This window comes from Indicator indicator, chromosome 33, assembly GCF_027791375.1.
Source record: "Indicator indicator isolate 239-I01 chromosome 33, UM_Iind_1.1, whole genome shotgun sequence".
Taxonomy (NCBI): Eukaryota; Metazoa; Chordata; class Aves; order Piciformes; family Indicatoridae; genus Indicator; species Indicator indicator.
Genome location: NC_072042.1, coordinates 5,396,547 through 5,411,761, shown reverse-complemented (window position 1 = coordinate 5,411,761; position 15,215 = coordinate 5,396,547).

The following is a 15,215-nucleotide window of genomic DNA, read 5'->3' as shown; positions in this document are numbered from 1 at the left end:
CTGCAGCCCAAGCATCAAGCCCAAGCCCACATCACAATCCAAGTGTGCACCCAAGAGCACACCCTGCAGCCTAAACATCAAGCCCAAGTTCACCTCACAACCCAAGTATGCAGCCCAAGGATGCACCCCACAGCCCAAGCATGCTCCCCAAGCTCACAACTTGCAGCCCAAGCATGCACCCCAAGAGCACACCCTGCAGCCCAAGCATCAAGCCCAAGCCCACATCACAATCCAAGTGTGCACCCAAGAGCACACCCTGCAGCCCAAGCATCAAGCCCAAGTTCACCTCACAACCCAAGTGTGCAGCCCAAGGATGCACCTCGCAGCCCAAGGATGCTCCCCAAGCTGCTGGTAGGAAGCTGTGTCCCCCCCCACCACCACTACCTTTTGCTACTTTCAACCCCAACAGAGCAGCCCAGGTTTTGACTGGCCTCATCTCTTCCCAAAGATGAGGACAACCAGGGGACCGATGACCCCCCCAGCCTGCCCAGGACAGGAGATGTGCAAAACCCTCTCAGAACTGGGGCTCAGAGGGAAGGAACCTGACGATTTCTCTCTTTTTTCCCCCTGCAAACAGAGGGCAGGCAGCAACCTTGAGCCCTGATCTCATTAGATGTCCCAAACTAAGCAGTGTGAAACCTGATTAGTGCTGTGGGGGAGGGGGTGACAGCTCTGCCAGTCAGCCCCAACACCCTCCCACCCAAGATGGGGAGTCCCAGCCCCATTAGGAAGCCAGGGCTGGGGAGCAGGATCTGGATGTGGTTCTGGTGCTTCCGTTGAGCAGGAATGCTCCCAGGCTCACGCTGGGGCTTGACTCATGGCTGTGCTGTGCTCTGAAGGGATGCTTCACCCCCCCCAGCTGCTGCCACTGGTTCCTGACCTTGGCTTGCAGCAGCAGAGAGGAATTTGGGATTAAAAAAACCCAGCCAAAGAGAGGAGAGGCAGGAGCCTGAAACTTCTGTTCCCTAGAGACCTGCTCTCCTGCAGAGAAACTTAATCCCCACGAAAAAGCAAATTAAATAATCCAGTTGCTAACTTTATGCTCTGCTTGCTTCATTTAAACACCAGCACAGCGCCAGACCTGCTGGATTCCACCTGCCTGGCCCAAGCCCATCAGATGCTCCTAGGAAGGCTGAGCTGGACCTTCCTGGAGCAAAAACCCAGCTCAGGCACCACGAGGTTGTGGTGGGAGAGCTGCACATCAGTGGGGAACCTCAATTAGGGCACAGGTGGTGAGTCCCCCTGGCCAGCTGTGCTCCCCAGGGGACACTTCACAAGGTGGCCAAGCTGGAGGAGAGGTGACCACAGTTCCCTGGGAGCAGCCAGCCAGGTCCTCCTCCCTGTGCATTGACAGAAGGCACTGGGAGAGACACATGCCAGAGGAACCAAAACTCCCTGAGGCCTCCACCCGAGCTGGCCAGGCCAGATGGTGGCCCTGGATGTCTTATCACACCCAACCACCTTGGGTGGCCCTGGCCTGGGCTGCTCCTCAGTGAAGGCATCACATGATGGCACGAAAGCGGCACACAGAGACCAGCTGTGGCACCTCCCTGGCACCAGCCTCCTGCTCACATCCTCCAGCTCCCTCCAGGACCGGTGTCCTACACCTACCAACTCCTCTTTCTGAGCAGCAGAGCCAGGCACAGGAGCCACGAGGAGCTCGGTAGGAACAAGCACAGACCCACTCACGGCTGCTTGGCCACGGGGGAAAAAGAATCTGAGCCCAGTTCCCCTGGGGCAAACAGGTGGCAGTGCCAAGGTCAGATGAAGGCAGGAGATTACAGTGGAGTGCAGAGGAGAGGGCTGAGGAGATGCTGGGTTTGAGCCTGGCTGCCCACGTAAACAACAAAACTCCTCCGAAAGCGAAACCAGGCAGCCTCCTGCTGCCGGGGAAATGAACCCAGCAATAAATTTGTAATCAAATGGAGTTTGCTGAGCCCAGCCCGAGGCTCTTTGTCACCTCGGGGCCGTGGCAGACGCTGCCCCGGGAAACCCGAGCTGGAGGCTGTGTGGAAAGTCCGGGTGACCCCCAGCCCCCCGCGGCAGCGGATGCCGGGGCAGGCACCAGCCCCTAGCAGCATCCTTTGTCCCCCACCGTGGAGCCAGGGATCTGGCAGGACCTCCCAGTTCCATCCCAGTGGTGCACTGGGAGGTTCTCCAAGCCCTTCACCCCAACCCAGCAGGGCTGACAGCGATGGATGCTGGCAGCCAGCCGGGGGTCAGGGGCCTGGACTTACACACACAGACATTTACATATGAAATGCTCCCAGCTCCAATATCCTGCTGCCTCCACCTCCCCCGGGGAGATGAATAGAGATGAGGGGGGAGAAGGGAACAGAAACCTCTCCAGCAATAAAACCTCTCCCTTCCCTCCAGCTTTGTCCAGCCCTGCAGCTGACAGGCAGGTTGGAGGGCACATCTGGGGCTGGAGAGCACATCTGGGGCTGGAGAGCACATCTGGCTACCCAGCAAATGCCAACTCACCACGGTGAGATGCATGGCACAGCCCACAAAGGCTGGCACCCCTTCTGCACCCATAGGAAGCACCCCAGCAGTATGAGAGGGGTGGCTGTGGCTACTCAAAGAGCCACCTCACCACCTTCAATCATAGAATCTCCTGGTTGGAAAAAAGACCTTAAGAGCATGGAGTGCAGCCACAACCTAACATCTCCCTGCACACAACTCTTAGACCATGTCCCTAATCTCCTCTTCCAAACAGCTTTTAAATACCTCCAGGGATGGTGACTCCACCATCACCCTGGGCAGCCTGTTCCAGTGCTTGAGAACCCTTTGGTGAAGAAATTTTTCCTGACATCCAACCTCAACCTCCCCTGGTGCAAATTAAGGCCACTGAAGCATTCCCTGTCCCTTCCCTGGCTTCTGCTCTGCTCAGTTTCCTCCATTTCCCTGCCAGCACCTTCTGAATGGTAGGACAAGAGAAAAAAGACCTCAAGTTGCACCAGAGCAGGTTTAGGTTGGGCATGAGGAAGAATTTCTTCCCCAGTAAGGGTTGTCAAGGCCTGGCCCAGGCTGCCCAGGGCAGAGGTGGAGTCCCCATCCCTGGAGGGACTGAAAAGCTGTGGAGCTGTGGTGCTGAGGGCCATGGTTTGGTGGTGACCTGGCAGGGCAGGGTTAGTGCTTGGACTTGATGATCTGAAAGGTCTCCTCCAACCAAAGCAACTCTGTGATTCTGTGGATCAAAGCCACAAAGGCTGCAGCAGACACAGCTGGTGACAGCCAGCAAGTCGGCGTCGCTCGGACTAGAGGCAACAAAACAGACCTAAAAAAAACGGAGATTTGGCTTCTCGGGGACTTGCCACTGGTGGTTTTTGCATTCCCCTTCTGCTCACAGGAGCAGAAAGTGCCAGGAGTGCCTTGCTGCAAGCAGCCAGCACTGCCAGCAGGGCTCTGGGCAGCACCTGGAGAGGGGCTGGCTGCCAGCTCAGCTCCTGGAACCAGTCACCTTGTAAACCCTGCTAATAATGTCACTCCTGATGTCATCTCTGCTGCTCCCACCTCGCTCTGTGGGCAGGAGGGGGATGTGCTGAGCTGCAGCTGGAGCCCAGAACCTCCTGCTCAAGCACAGGAGCTTCAGCAGCACCCATAAAAAAAAAAACAAACCAAAACAGACTGGGGACACTGCACCCAACCTCAGCACCCATCCCTGCTCCAGCTACCAAAGGACTGCAGACTAGGGGACAGCATGGCCAGGGGACAATTTGACCACCTCCAGCACAGCCAGACAGGATGGAAGAGAGCTTAAAGCTCATCCAGTCCAACCACCCTGCAATAAGCAGGGACATCTTCAACTAGAGCAGGCTGCTCAGGACCCCAACAAACCTGACCTTGATTATCTCCAGGGATGGGATCTCCACCACCACCTCCCTGGGCACCCACTCCACTGTTCCACCACCCCTCCTAGTAAAGAACTTCTTCCTAAAGTCCAGCCTCAAGCTCCCCTGCTCCAGTTTCCAACCATTTTCCCTGCTCCTAGTGCTACATGCCCTTGCAAACAGCCCCTTCCCAGCTTTCTTGGAGGCTGCCTTCCAATACTAGAAGGCCATCAGAAGGTCTCCCTGGAGCCTTCCCCAACTCTCTCAACCTGTCCTCCCAGCAGAGGTTCTCCAGCCCTCTGATCACCTTCCTGGCCTCCTCTGGACCCGCTCTAACAGCTCCACATCCTCCCTGCTTTGAAAGCCTTGTGCTGGAGACTCAGGGCTCCTTTCCCATTGATTTCCAGCGCCAGCTGCAACGAGGCTCAGGAAAAATTTATGACAGGCAGGCTAAGAAAGTGAGGGATGCAAGAGAGGGATGTGAGCGAAGGATATTCCTGCCGGAGGCGATGGCTCAGGGCAGCTGTCAGCCACTGAGCCGCCGGATTAACCCTTCCACGTCAGCCCCAGCACGGCACGGGAGGGTGGGGAGGCTGCCAGCTCGCCAGGGTGACAACTCCCTTGGCTCCCAGCTAAATCAAACAGAGAATTGATTCACCTTTGTTATAGGGCAGGATCAGCTGGTGCAGCCCAGCCGTGCCGAGGCCGCGCCGCGAAATAAAAAGGGTGAGTCGATAATTGTCACTCAGTGACAGGCAATGGCATCCTGGGTGCCTTCTGCTTTGCTTTCCACCTTCTTGCTAGATCATAGAATGGTTTGGGTTGGACTCTGAGATCACTGAGTCCACCCATTGACCTAACACCACCATGGCCATGAAGCCATGTCCTGAAGTGCCGCGGTGAATCCCAAGAGCAGGATGGGAGGCTTGGAGCAAAAAGCTTCTCTGATAGCAAGGAAGGAAAAAAGAAAGGAAGAGTCACAGAATCTCCTGGCTGGGAAAGACCTTAAGACCATGGAATCCAACCACCACCTAACATCTCCCTGTGCACAACTCTCAGACCACGTCCCTCAGCTCCTCATCCAAATGACTTTTAAACACCTCCAGGGATGGGGACTCCACCATCTCCCCGGGCAGCCTGTGCCAGTGCCTGGTGATCCTTCTGGTGAAGACACTTTTCCCTGATGTCCAATATAAACCTCCCCTGGTGCAACCTGAGGCCACAAAGGAAAAAAAAAAAAAAAGAAAAGAAAGAGGAGGAACAGCAAGGGAATTGTTCACCCCTCCTGCTGCAGCCAGAGCACCAACGTAAACCAAGCCCTCACCCGCAGCCCTGGCTGCTGCCTGCTGCAGCACGGACAATGGCCACCAGCCTCCAGCCACCTGCCAGGGGCTGGCCCAGCACGATCGAGTGTCACAGGCAGCTCTCAGGGGACAAAGCTGCGAGGCAGGAGAGGGCAGAGCATCAGGAAAGGGGTTTGGAAAGCAGAGAGGGGAGAAAAATCACCGATTTCTACCCAGATACCACCACGAACCCACGTCCAACAGGAACCACGCAGGGAAAACCACCCTCACCAGAGCTGGATCAGCCCCCACCCCTTGGGAAGAGCAGCCAGCTCCTCTCCCTTGGGCTGGATTTTGAGCTCCATTCCTTCTCCAGTTGCTCCTTGCAAAGCAGCTGCCCCTGCCCCCCTGCTCAGCTCTCGGGGCTGGCTCAGCCCCTGCCCCGGCGCTCGCTTTGTGCCCAGACACTGCTCCAGACCCAAGGAAAAAGACAAAAGAGGGAAGTGAAGCGGAGCCACGGAAAGCACCACCCCTCCCTGCTGCCTCCATGGGAAGCCAACAACTCCTTGATGTTCCAGGAGGTGGGGAGGGGGTCCTCAATTTGCCTCAACCAGCAATCGATGGCAGATGGTGGAGCTGTGCCGGGAGGAGGTGACACTGCAGTGGCTCAGCCTCCCTCTGCCCTGCACGGCCACACCGCCCCGGCTGCAAATACCTTTCAGGGTGCCAAGTCCATCCAGGAATTTCTTGTACTTCTCCAAGTCCATCTTCCAGCCAAGCTCACCCCTCTCCTCAGCTGGGCAGCATCAGGGCACCCAGGAGCCCCAGCAGCGCCGCTGGCCTCACCACCATCGCCCTTTGACCACCCAGCTGGGCACAGCCCTCCTGTTTCCTTATTTGATGAAGCATTAAAACCTCCCAGGGCTGAGGCCACCCCCCTTTTTGCAAATGAGCCCAGAGCTACCAGTAAGTGCCCCACACCATCAGGGCTCCCAGCATCCCTTCCCCCCCGCCCTCCTCCATGCCAGAGCTTTCAGGGATTGTGTGTCCCGGGGATATTTCCAGCAAGGAGCTAGAGGGAACTGGGAGGGGAAGGAAACAAAAACCCAAAAGGATTTAAGGTTGGAAGGCAGAAGATGGGGAAAATGCAGCCCATGTGTCCCCATCCTCATAGGAGAAAGCCACCTTGGTGACTCTGACACCAAGCCACTAGAAAAGTGCCATCAAGTGTGGAAAAACCAGCCCAGGTGAGCCCTAGGAGCAGATGCCTCCACGGGACAGCAGGGTCCCTCCTGCCTTTGCCACCCCTAGCCCTCCCACTGACCCCACACCAGCAAGCAAGGCAGCTGAAAAGGAGATTTGCTGCTTTTAAAGAGATTTTTGGCAGCAGGAACCTGCCCTGTTTGATCCAAAGGGATCCCAGTGCCTGCCCTGCTGATCGCTGCCCTTCAGCAGGGCTGGTGTCCACCAGGCACTTCCCAGGACTTCTGTTAAATCAGGTAATTAATAAAAATAATAATAAGGATGCTATCACCATCATCAGGGGTGTTGAGATGTGCTTGCCATGGAAGCAGAGTGTGATCTTCCACCTCTCCAGAGAGGTCCCAGCAGATTGAGCAAGACCACAGAGTGCAGGATCCACCACAGGCTGCAGAGCCCTCCTGGCACACCCCACACCACATCTGAGCTCTGCTGGGAAGGAGGGGAGAGAAACCCAACTCCAAGCAGGAGTTAAACCACCCCACAAAAAAACCCCAACCAGGGGGGCAGCTCCCTGCATCTTGGCAAAGAGATTGCCCTTGTCTGTAGGTACCAGCACATGAATCCCCAGCTCCCAGTGCTAGGAGCAGCTCCAGCTCTGGAGCACCCAACACAAGGAGGATGTGGAACTGTTAGAGTGGGTCCAGAGGAGGCCACAAGGATGATCTGAGTGCTGCAGCACCTCTGCCATGAGGCCAGGCTGAGAGAGTTGGGGTTGTTCAGCCTGGAGAAGAGAAGGCTCCAGGGAGACCTGAGAAGAGCCTTCCAGGATCTGAAGGGGGCTACAGGACAGGAGCTTTGTGCAAAGCATGGAGTGACAGGAGCAGGGGTGATGGCTTCAGACTGGAAGAAGCTGGAGTGAGATGAGACATTAGGAGGGTGGTGAGGCACTGGAACAGGCTGCCCAGAGAAGTTGCTCCAAGCCTGGAAGGGTTGAAAGCCAGGCTGGATGAGGCCTTGAGTGAGCTGGCAGGAGGTGTCCCTGCCCATGGCAGGGGTTGGGAACTGGATGACCTTTAAGGTCCTTTCCAACCCAAGCCAGTCTGTGATGCTACAACTCACCACGTGCTGGGGGAGCAGATCCCTCTGCTCCCAAAGCAGGCAGCATCCCACAGGATTCACAAACTCAACTTCCACACCTGAGCAGCCCCAGAGGGGGGCACAGGGCTCTGCTCCCCCAGAGCTCTGCAGACAGACAGCCACCTCTGTGGGGACAGACCAGGGGTATCACTTTCCTGCAGCAGAGCAAACCCCAGGGGCCAGTTGCTGGTTGTGCCCCTGACAGCTGCCTGCCCAGAGCCAGAATCACTCTGGGAGCTCTGAGGGGGGAAACAGGAGGAGGTGGTGAAGTGTCCTCCCCAAGCCAAACCCTCTCCTCCACACCTGCACTCACCACCAGGCTGGGGTGGGATGGAGGTGACACTCAGAGGACCTATTGCCAGCAAAGGGAGGTACCCAAGCAGCTGGTGGTGGGTGGTCATTCCTCACAGCGTGGGGAGGGCTGGAAGGGACCTCTGGAAACCACCTTAGTTCAACCCCCCCATGCCAGAGCAGGGTCACCCAGATCAGGGTGCACAGGAGAGCATCCAGGTGGGTTTTGAGCGACTCCAGAGGAGGAGACTCCACAACCTCTCCAGGCAGCCTGCTCCAGTGCTGCACCACCCTCAAAGTACAGAAGTTCCTCCTCAGGTTTAGATGGAACTTCCCGTGGTCAGCTTTGTGCCCATCAGCTCTGGCCCTAGCACTGGGCAGCCCCTGACAAAAGGCTGGCCCCATCCCCACGAGCAGGACCAACAGGGGCCAGCCCAGCTGTGGTGGTCTCCAAACCAAGGGCTGGAGCTGGAGGTGCCCTCCTTCACCAGCCAGCCTAGCTCCAGCCCCAGCATGGTAGGGCTGGTCCCACAGACATCCTCCCCCCCAGCCCTCCCCATGCCTTCCAGCACAGCCAGGAGCAGAATGAAGTTGTTGCAAGAAGCCAAAGTTGTCACCACTAAAAATAGCACAATGGAATTTTCCTCTAAAGGAGAGAAAAAGCGGGGGAAAAAAAAAAATCCCTGCTTCTCACTGACAAAGGCTGGGAGAAGGAAACGTGGAGGGGACACCAGGGACACTATCTGCAGGAGGTGGCCCTGCCTGGGCAGTGCCCAGCGTGGGGGAGTGGGCAGGACCTCCAGCTCTGCTTTCTTTATCTCTGTCTTCTCCTTCCCAGCAAAGGAGCTGAGACCAAGCACCACTGGCACAGCCACCAGACACAGCAAGCAGGCAGCTGCTCCAAAATGACAACAGCAGGAGGGAGATGTGGCTGCCCTGGGCAAGTCCTGACCCCCAGCACCCCCCCATGGCTTTGTCACCCAAGGGTGACCCCACGCTGGCAGGGGCTCAGTGCCTCCCTCCTGCCCTGCTCCCCAACACCAAAGGAGGGCAGGGCTGGGGGAAGGCAGCCCAGCACCCATCAAGTCCCCAAGCCCCATGGTGATGGGGAGGAAAAGCCTTCCCTGCTCCCATCCTGGGGGGGTCAGGGTGATGCCAGCAGACTCCACCCACAAGCATCCCAGCTCCCCCTCCCCACGGGAACGCCAAGAATTCCCAGTGTGGGGAGGATCACTCCAGTTGGCTCAATCTGGGGGGGGGTAAGGGGGGAAGCCCCCAGCTCCTGGGACAGCCACCAGGCACCCAACCAGTTGAGGAATCCCAGCATCTCCCAGGCTGGCAACTGCCCCCCAGAGCAGGCATGAGAAGCATCCCAAGCAGCCAGCCAGGATGAAATATCTCCACGAGCAGTGTCTGCAGCCACAGAACCTCCTGCACCCTGCCTGTCCCCCACCCCCTCACCCAACCCCTGCACCCTGCCTGCCCCCCACACCCACACCCACCCCCTGCACCCTGCCTGTCCCCCACACCCCCACCCCCACCCCCTGCACCCTGCCTGTCCCCCACCCCCACCCCCTGCACCCTGCCTGCCCCTCACCCCCACACCCAACCCCTGCACCCTGCCTGCCCCCCACCCCCTCACCCAACCCCTGCACCCTGCCTGTCCCCCACCCCCTCACCCACCCCCTGCACCCTGCCTGTCCCCCACCCCCACCCCCTGCACCCTGCCTGTCCCCCACCCTCCTCACCCAGCCCCTGCACCCTGCCTGTCCCCCACCCCCTCACCCAGCCCCTGCACCCTGCCTGTCCCCCACCCCCTCACCCCAGCCCCTGCACCCTGCCTGTCCCCCACCCCCACACCCACCCCCTGCACCCTGCCTGTCCCCCACCCTCCTCACCCAACCCCTGCACCCTGCCTGTCCCCCACCCTCCTCACCCAGCCCCTGCACCCTGCCTGTCCCCCACCCTCCTCACCCAGCCCCTGCACCCTGCCTGTCCCCCACCCCCACACCCCCCCCCTGCACCCTGCCTGTCCCCCACCCCCACACCCCAACCCCTGCACCCTGCCTGTCCCCCACCCCCTCACCCCAGCCCCTGCTCTGCTCCCTGGGGAGCACACAAGCTGGGGAGGGATCATGTGGAACCATTCTGCCCTTCCTCCCCACCACCAACCATCACCAACAATGGGGCAGAGGCAGTTCAGGCAGTGCCAAGGATGTTGGCAGTGCCAGGGCATAGCCAGGAGAGAGCCTGGGATGTGGGATCCATCTGTTTCAGGAGAGCCTCAAAGGGGAGCTCCCCAGGATGCTCATGGCCATCCCAGGCTGTGCCCAGCACCCCTTGTAGTGATCTTCACATCAGCTGAACCCAAGGGGTGGAGAGGGGGTTGCTCATTTTTGCTCATTGGAATGATGGGGAAGCTGCAGGCAGTGTAGAGGGTGTGGGACCACCACAGCCTGGCCCTGCTCCCCATGGAAAAGAGTCCTTCCCACTGGACAGTTTCACCAGGACACCTCCTGCAGCAAAAGCTGCCCCGAGGTCAAGGCCAGTCTCAAGGCCACAGCAGCCTTTGCACACAGTTTCCCCACAGGGAAAGCTCAGCTGCTGGCAAAAGCACTTCTGAAAAGCCACCCAGGACCCCGAGAGTGATTAATAAAAAACCAAGGCAGAGCTTACAGCCTGAGCTGAGACAACCAGAACTCAGCACAAACATCCCACCCAGGGACCAAGGCACAGCTCCACGGCTGGGGAGGAGCCAGCTGGGAGGCAGCAAGGGCAGAGCAAGGGCTGGGACAGGAGGAGGACATGGCAGAGCTGGCTCTGACCCAAACTGTGCCAGGACTTGGGAGGGAAGGGTGAAAGACCTGAGGCTAGTCTGGAGAAGGCCTTATTGATGCTTATCTGAAGGGGGGGTGCCAAGGAGAGGGGGGCCAAGGGGGGGGCCAAGGAGGAGGGGGGCCAAGGAAAAGGGGGGCCAGTCTCTTTTCAGTGGTGCCCTGAACCAGCAGGAAAGCAACAGACACAAAATGTAACCCAGGAGGTTCCACCTCAACTTGAGGAGAAACTTCTTTGGTGTGAGGGTGCTGGAGCAGGCTGCCCAGAGGGGTTGCGGAGTCTCCTTCTCTGCAGACTTTCAAGACCCAGCTGGATGTGGACCTGCCCTTGATGACCCCGCTCTGGCAGGAGGGATGGACACAATCATCTCCAGAGGTCTCTTCCAACCTCCACCATTCCATGATTCTGTGACTCTGCCCTCCACGTGGGCATGGGCAGCTTGAAGAAGGGAAGAAGGATGCCAGCAGAGCTCAAAGTGGGCAAGAGTAGAGGTTGGAAAAGGAGAAGACCTATGGAGGTGCAAAACACAGCACCCATCACCCGTGGGAGGCTGGCAAAGCTTCCCTGGCAGCAGTGACAAACTCTTGGTGCCAGCAGAGGAGGGCAGGGAGCAGACAGCTGCTGTGGCACCACGGGCACGGTGCCGGCTGCGTGCCGGCCGGCCTGGGCTCACCAGGGGGAAATGGAATCCAACAGGAAATGAAAAATGGAAATGCAGCCTGGTGTGCACAGGAGACAGCAGACAGCACAGCTGTGGGCTGGCAGTGCCCAGCCAACCGCCTCACCCACGGCTCCAGATCACTGATAAAGCAGGGGGGAGGGGGGGGATGATGGAGGGGCACTGCCAGCCCTGCAAGGCCACAGCAGCAGGGACCAGACACAAACACAGGGCACCCACAGCCTCTACTGATGGATCCAAGCTCCCACTGGCACCACAGAGCAGGAGGGAGCCCCCAGTTCACAGCATCACAGCACATCAGGGGCTGGAAGGCACCTCCAGAGGTCATCAGGTCCAACCCCCCTGCCAGAGCAGCATCACCCGGGGTAGTCTGCACAGGAATGCATCCAGGTGGGTTTGGAAAGCCTCCAGGGAAGGAGACTCCACACCCGCCTTGGGGAGCCTGTTCCTGTTCATCCTGCCAGGAGCAGCAGCTCCCTTCTCACCCCAACCCCCTTCCCCCAGCCACCTCACCCAGCAGCCCTCAGTGGACCTGCCCCAGAGCCTGGGCAGCCTCACATCACATCCAAGGACTCATGTGAGCACAGCCAGACACCCCAAATCCGACCATCCAGCCTCCCAGTCCCACCACACATCTCCCTGGGAAGCTGATGCTGGAGGATTCCCCTTCCCCGGCCCCCCACGCCGGGTGGGATGCATCCAGATGAACAAAATCCCACAGGATGAGCTTGGAAGTGAAGCTTCCCAGCTCCTTAACACAGGAACCCTCTGTGCTTTGCCAACACTGCCATGCAGGGAACCTCCTCAGCTGGTGCCAAGCTAGAGGCTGTTTGAACAGCCCTAAACTCCCCCTCAGGAGGCTCAGCTCCCCCAGACCAGGGCAGCACTGAGATGTTCAACCTGGAGCCTCCAGCAAGCCTGGAGAAAGAGCATCTGGAAGGAGAAAGGGGACCTCGAGGCCAGCACCCAGCAGGGATGCTGCAAGCCTGGCTGCTTGGGATGCAGGATGGGGGCTGCCAGTGCTGCAAGCAGCAGGGAAAAGCTGCCAGGGAGCTGCTCTCCTCCCCATGCCATGGAGACCAGCACCCTGCCTGCACCTACTGCCCTCCCACCACCACCCAGCAGCAGCTTCACTGGGTCCCACCCCACCCCCAGGCTCTGATGGGGTGGGAAAGGTGTCAGCAACCAGCTGGGGTGCAGGGAGGAGCTGGTTTCTGGGTCCTCCCCATGCACCCACCAAGGCTGCCTCTGCATCACCATGCTGGGGGGCACGCTGGGGGTCACAGCCACCCCCAGCCCCAGAAATCAGGGCTCCCAGCACAGCAGGCTGCCATCCCCATGCCAGGTGTGCCCTCACACCCACCACTGCTCCACCTCACCCTAGGGGCAGTGATTGCCTCATCCACCCTGGAAAACTCAGCTGCTGTTGCCAGGATCCATCCACACAGCACAGAGCTTCCCCGGGCAGCAACACCCTGGGTACAGCCCTGAGTGTTGAGAGGAGCAGGGAAGGGCTGGAATGGTGCTCAGGGAGAGGGCTCCCATCCCCACCAGCTCCAAGGAACCTCATCCCCACAGCCCCCTGAGCCCCCTGGGGTGAGCAGAGCCTGCACCAGGCATCAGCCAGCCCTGCCCACGCTCCCCAGCACATCAGAGGCTGCTCATGGAAACCATCCCTGGGGAATATTAATGAGAATGCATTTGTGTTCCTTCCAGAGAGGCAATGGATTCCAACCACCACTCCCCCAGTCAAACCAGCACCACCCCAGTCACCAGCTCCAACTGGAGCTGAACCCTGAGAGGCTGCAATCCCAGCCTGGGTGCTCCCCAGCCCCCACCTAACTGTGCTGCCTGCAGCTCAGCCTTGAGTGGGATTGAAGCACCTTCCAAAATCCTTCCTTCCAGCGCTCCCCTGGCTGAGCAGCACCCTGGGAAGAGCCAGACCATTTCCCAGTACATCCTCCCAGCTGCCCCATGCCTGTCCCAGCCCTCCTGCTCCAGCCAGTGGTGAAACAGTGCCCCCAGGCTGAGCCCACGGCCCCGGGAAGAGCTCCAGGCCCCTCCATGCAGGACAGATGGAGCAAGAAATGGCTTTACCTGGGAAGCCCCAGAGTGGAGCAGCTTCTTCACACCCACCCCAAGCTCTGCTGTGGCTTCTCCCTGCACCAAGACAGGAGAAACCAGAAAGTGAAGCACCCCACAGCCTGCATTTATCTGCTTTAAGTGCATACAAAGGGATTTATCACCCTGCTATTCAAAGGACACTTGGAATTTAAATAAAACCTCTTCTTCTGCTTCCCTCTGGGAGGTTTCTTGCCGCTGGCATCAGCCACAGCTATGTCCAGAGCAGTCTAAACTTAGCTGACACAAGCAAGATGAGCCTGGAAAGGAGGCTGGTCAGAAACCAGCAGACTGAGGTCAAAGACTCCAGTCTCACCCTGAAGCAGGAGCCAGGAAGGAAAAGGCTCCGACGGGAACACGAGGAGCAGGAGAAGGGGAGCCCGGCAGAAGGGGAGCCCGGCAGAAGGGGAGCCCGGCAGAAGGGGAGCCCGGCAGAAGGGGAGCCCGGCAGAAGGGGAGCAGAGCAGTTGAGCCCTCCCCCAACAGGCAGCTCCCAGGAGCTGGCAGCTGAAGGCAGATCAAAGCTTCCCGGCACAGGAGTCCCACCACGTGCTGCTACCCATGCCAGGGAGGCACCAGGGGCACCTTGCAGGTGCACCAACAGCCCCGACCTCCCCAGGGGCTTTTCTCACATGGAAAGGAGAAGCTGCCACCAGCCCAGCAAGCAGGGCTCAGCCTTGTCCTGGCTCCCTGCTAATGACAATGGCACTGCCACTGCCACTGCTTCCGTGGCTTTTGGGGCTGGAGATGCAGGGCAAGGCAGGTGCCCTCAGCAAGGGGAGGCCAGCCCAGGGGGCACCGTGAGCTGCTGGGAATGGTGATGACTCCAGCAGGAAGGCAGCAGACAGCTGGGCAGGTGAGGCAGGGTGGATCCTCTCACCTGAAAAACCTCCAACTTCATTTCCCTCTCGGCCAAAACAAACAGCAGCAAACCAGCACCTCCCACCATGCCCTCACGCTGACCCCTGGGGGGCAGCCCAAGGCTCCTGATGCCTTCCTCAGCCCACCCTTGGCCTCTGCTCCTCCCCCTGCCCCAGGGAAGTCAGCAACTGCCACATGCATCCCAAAAACATCAAATGTGAATCATCCTGAGGATGACAAACCAGCAGCTTCCAGCTTCCCCACACCAGGGACTCTCCACTGCCATGGTCACCCCCTCTCATGGGTGATGAAGAGGAAGAAGGGCTTCCTCTCCCCCCATGAGGAGTCACCAGCACACTGCCAGTCCTGTCAGCACTCCTGCAGACCACAGAGACATCTTGCAGCCTGCTCAGCACCACCCAGCAACGATGTTTATCCTTGCAGGGTGAAATCCCAGCAGCAGCAGCCCCAGGTGAGGAGGAGGCAGCTCTGCATGCTCAGCTCAAGGAACTGGGCACCTTCAAGCTCCAAGACTCCAGCACTGGGGTCCACACACCTCTGGTGGCATTTCTTAAAGCAGAAGACAAGACACAAGTGCACAGAAAAACCTTCTTGAGAGATGAGCCTGGCCTAGACTGCTGCCCAGCAACCACGAGGAGGGCTCCAAGGCACTCCAGATACAAAGGTCCCACCCTGGGGTCTCCCCTCCAGCTCCTCAGAAGGTTGTTCTCTCCCCAACACTGCCTCAGGTCAAGCAGTCAAGGTGACAAAGCCATCCCATGCTGCCCAGTTCAAACAAGCCAGGCCACGTGCTGGGCACCACGGAGCAGGCAGAGACAGCACCGGGGCTGGGGAAAGGTTTCCAGGACACTCCAGCTCCAGGTTTCCACTCCTGATCCCCAAAAAAGGAGAAGAGTTGATTATTGAAAAGAAAGGATTTCAGCAGGATCGATGAGTTAATGATTAGAGGGC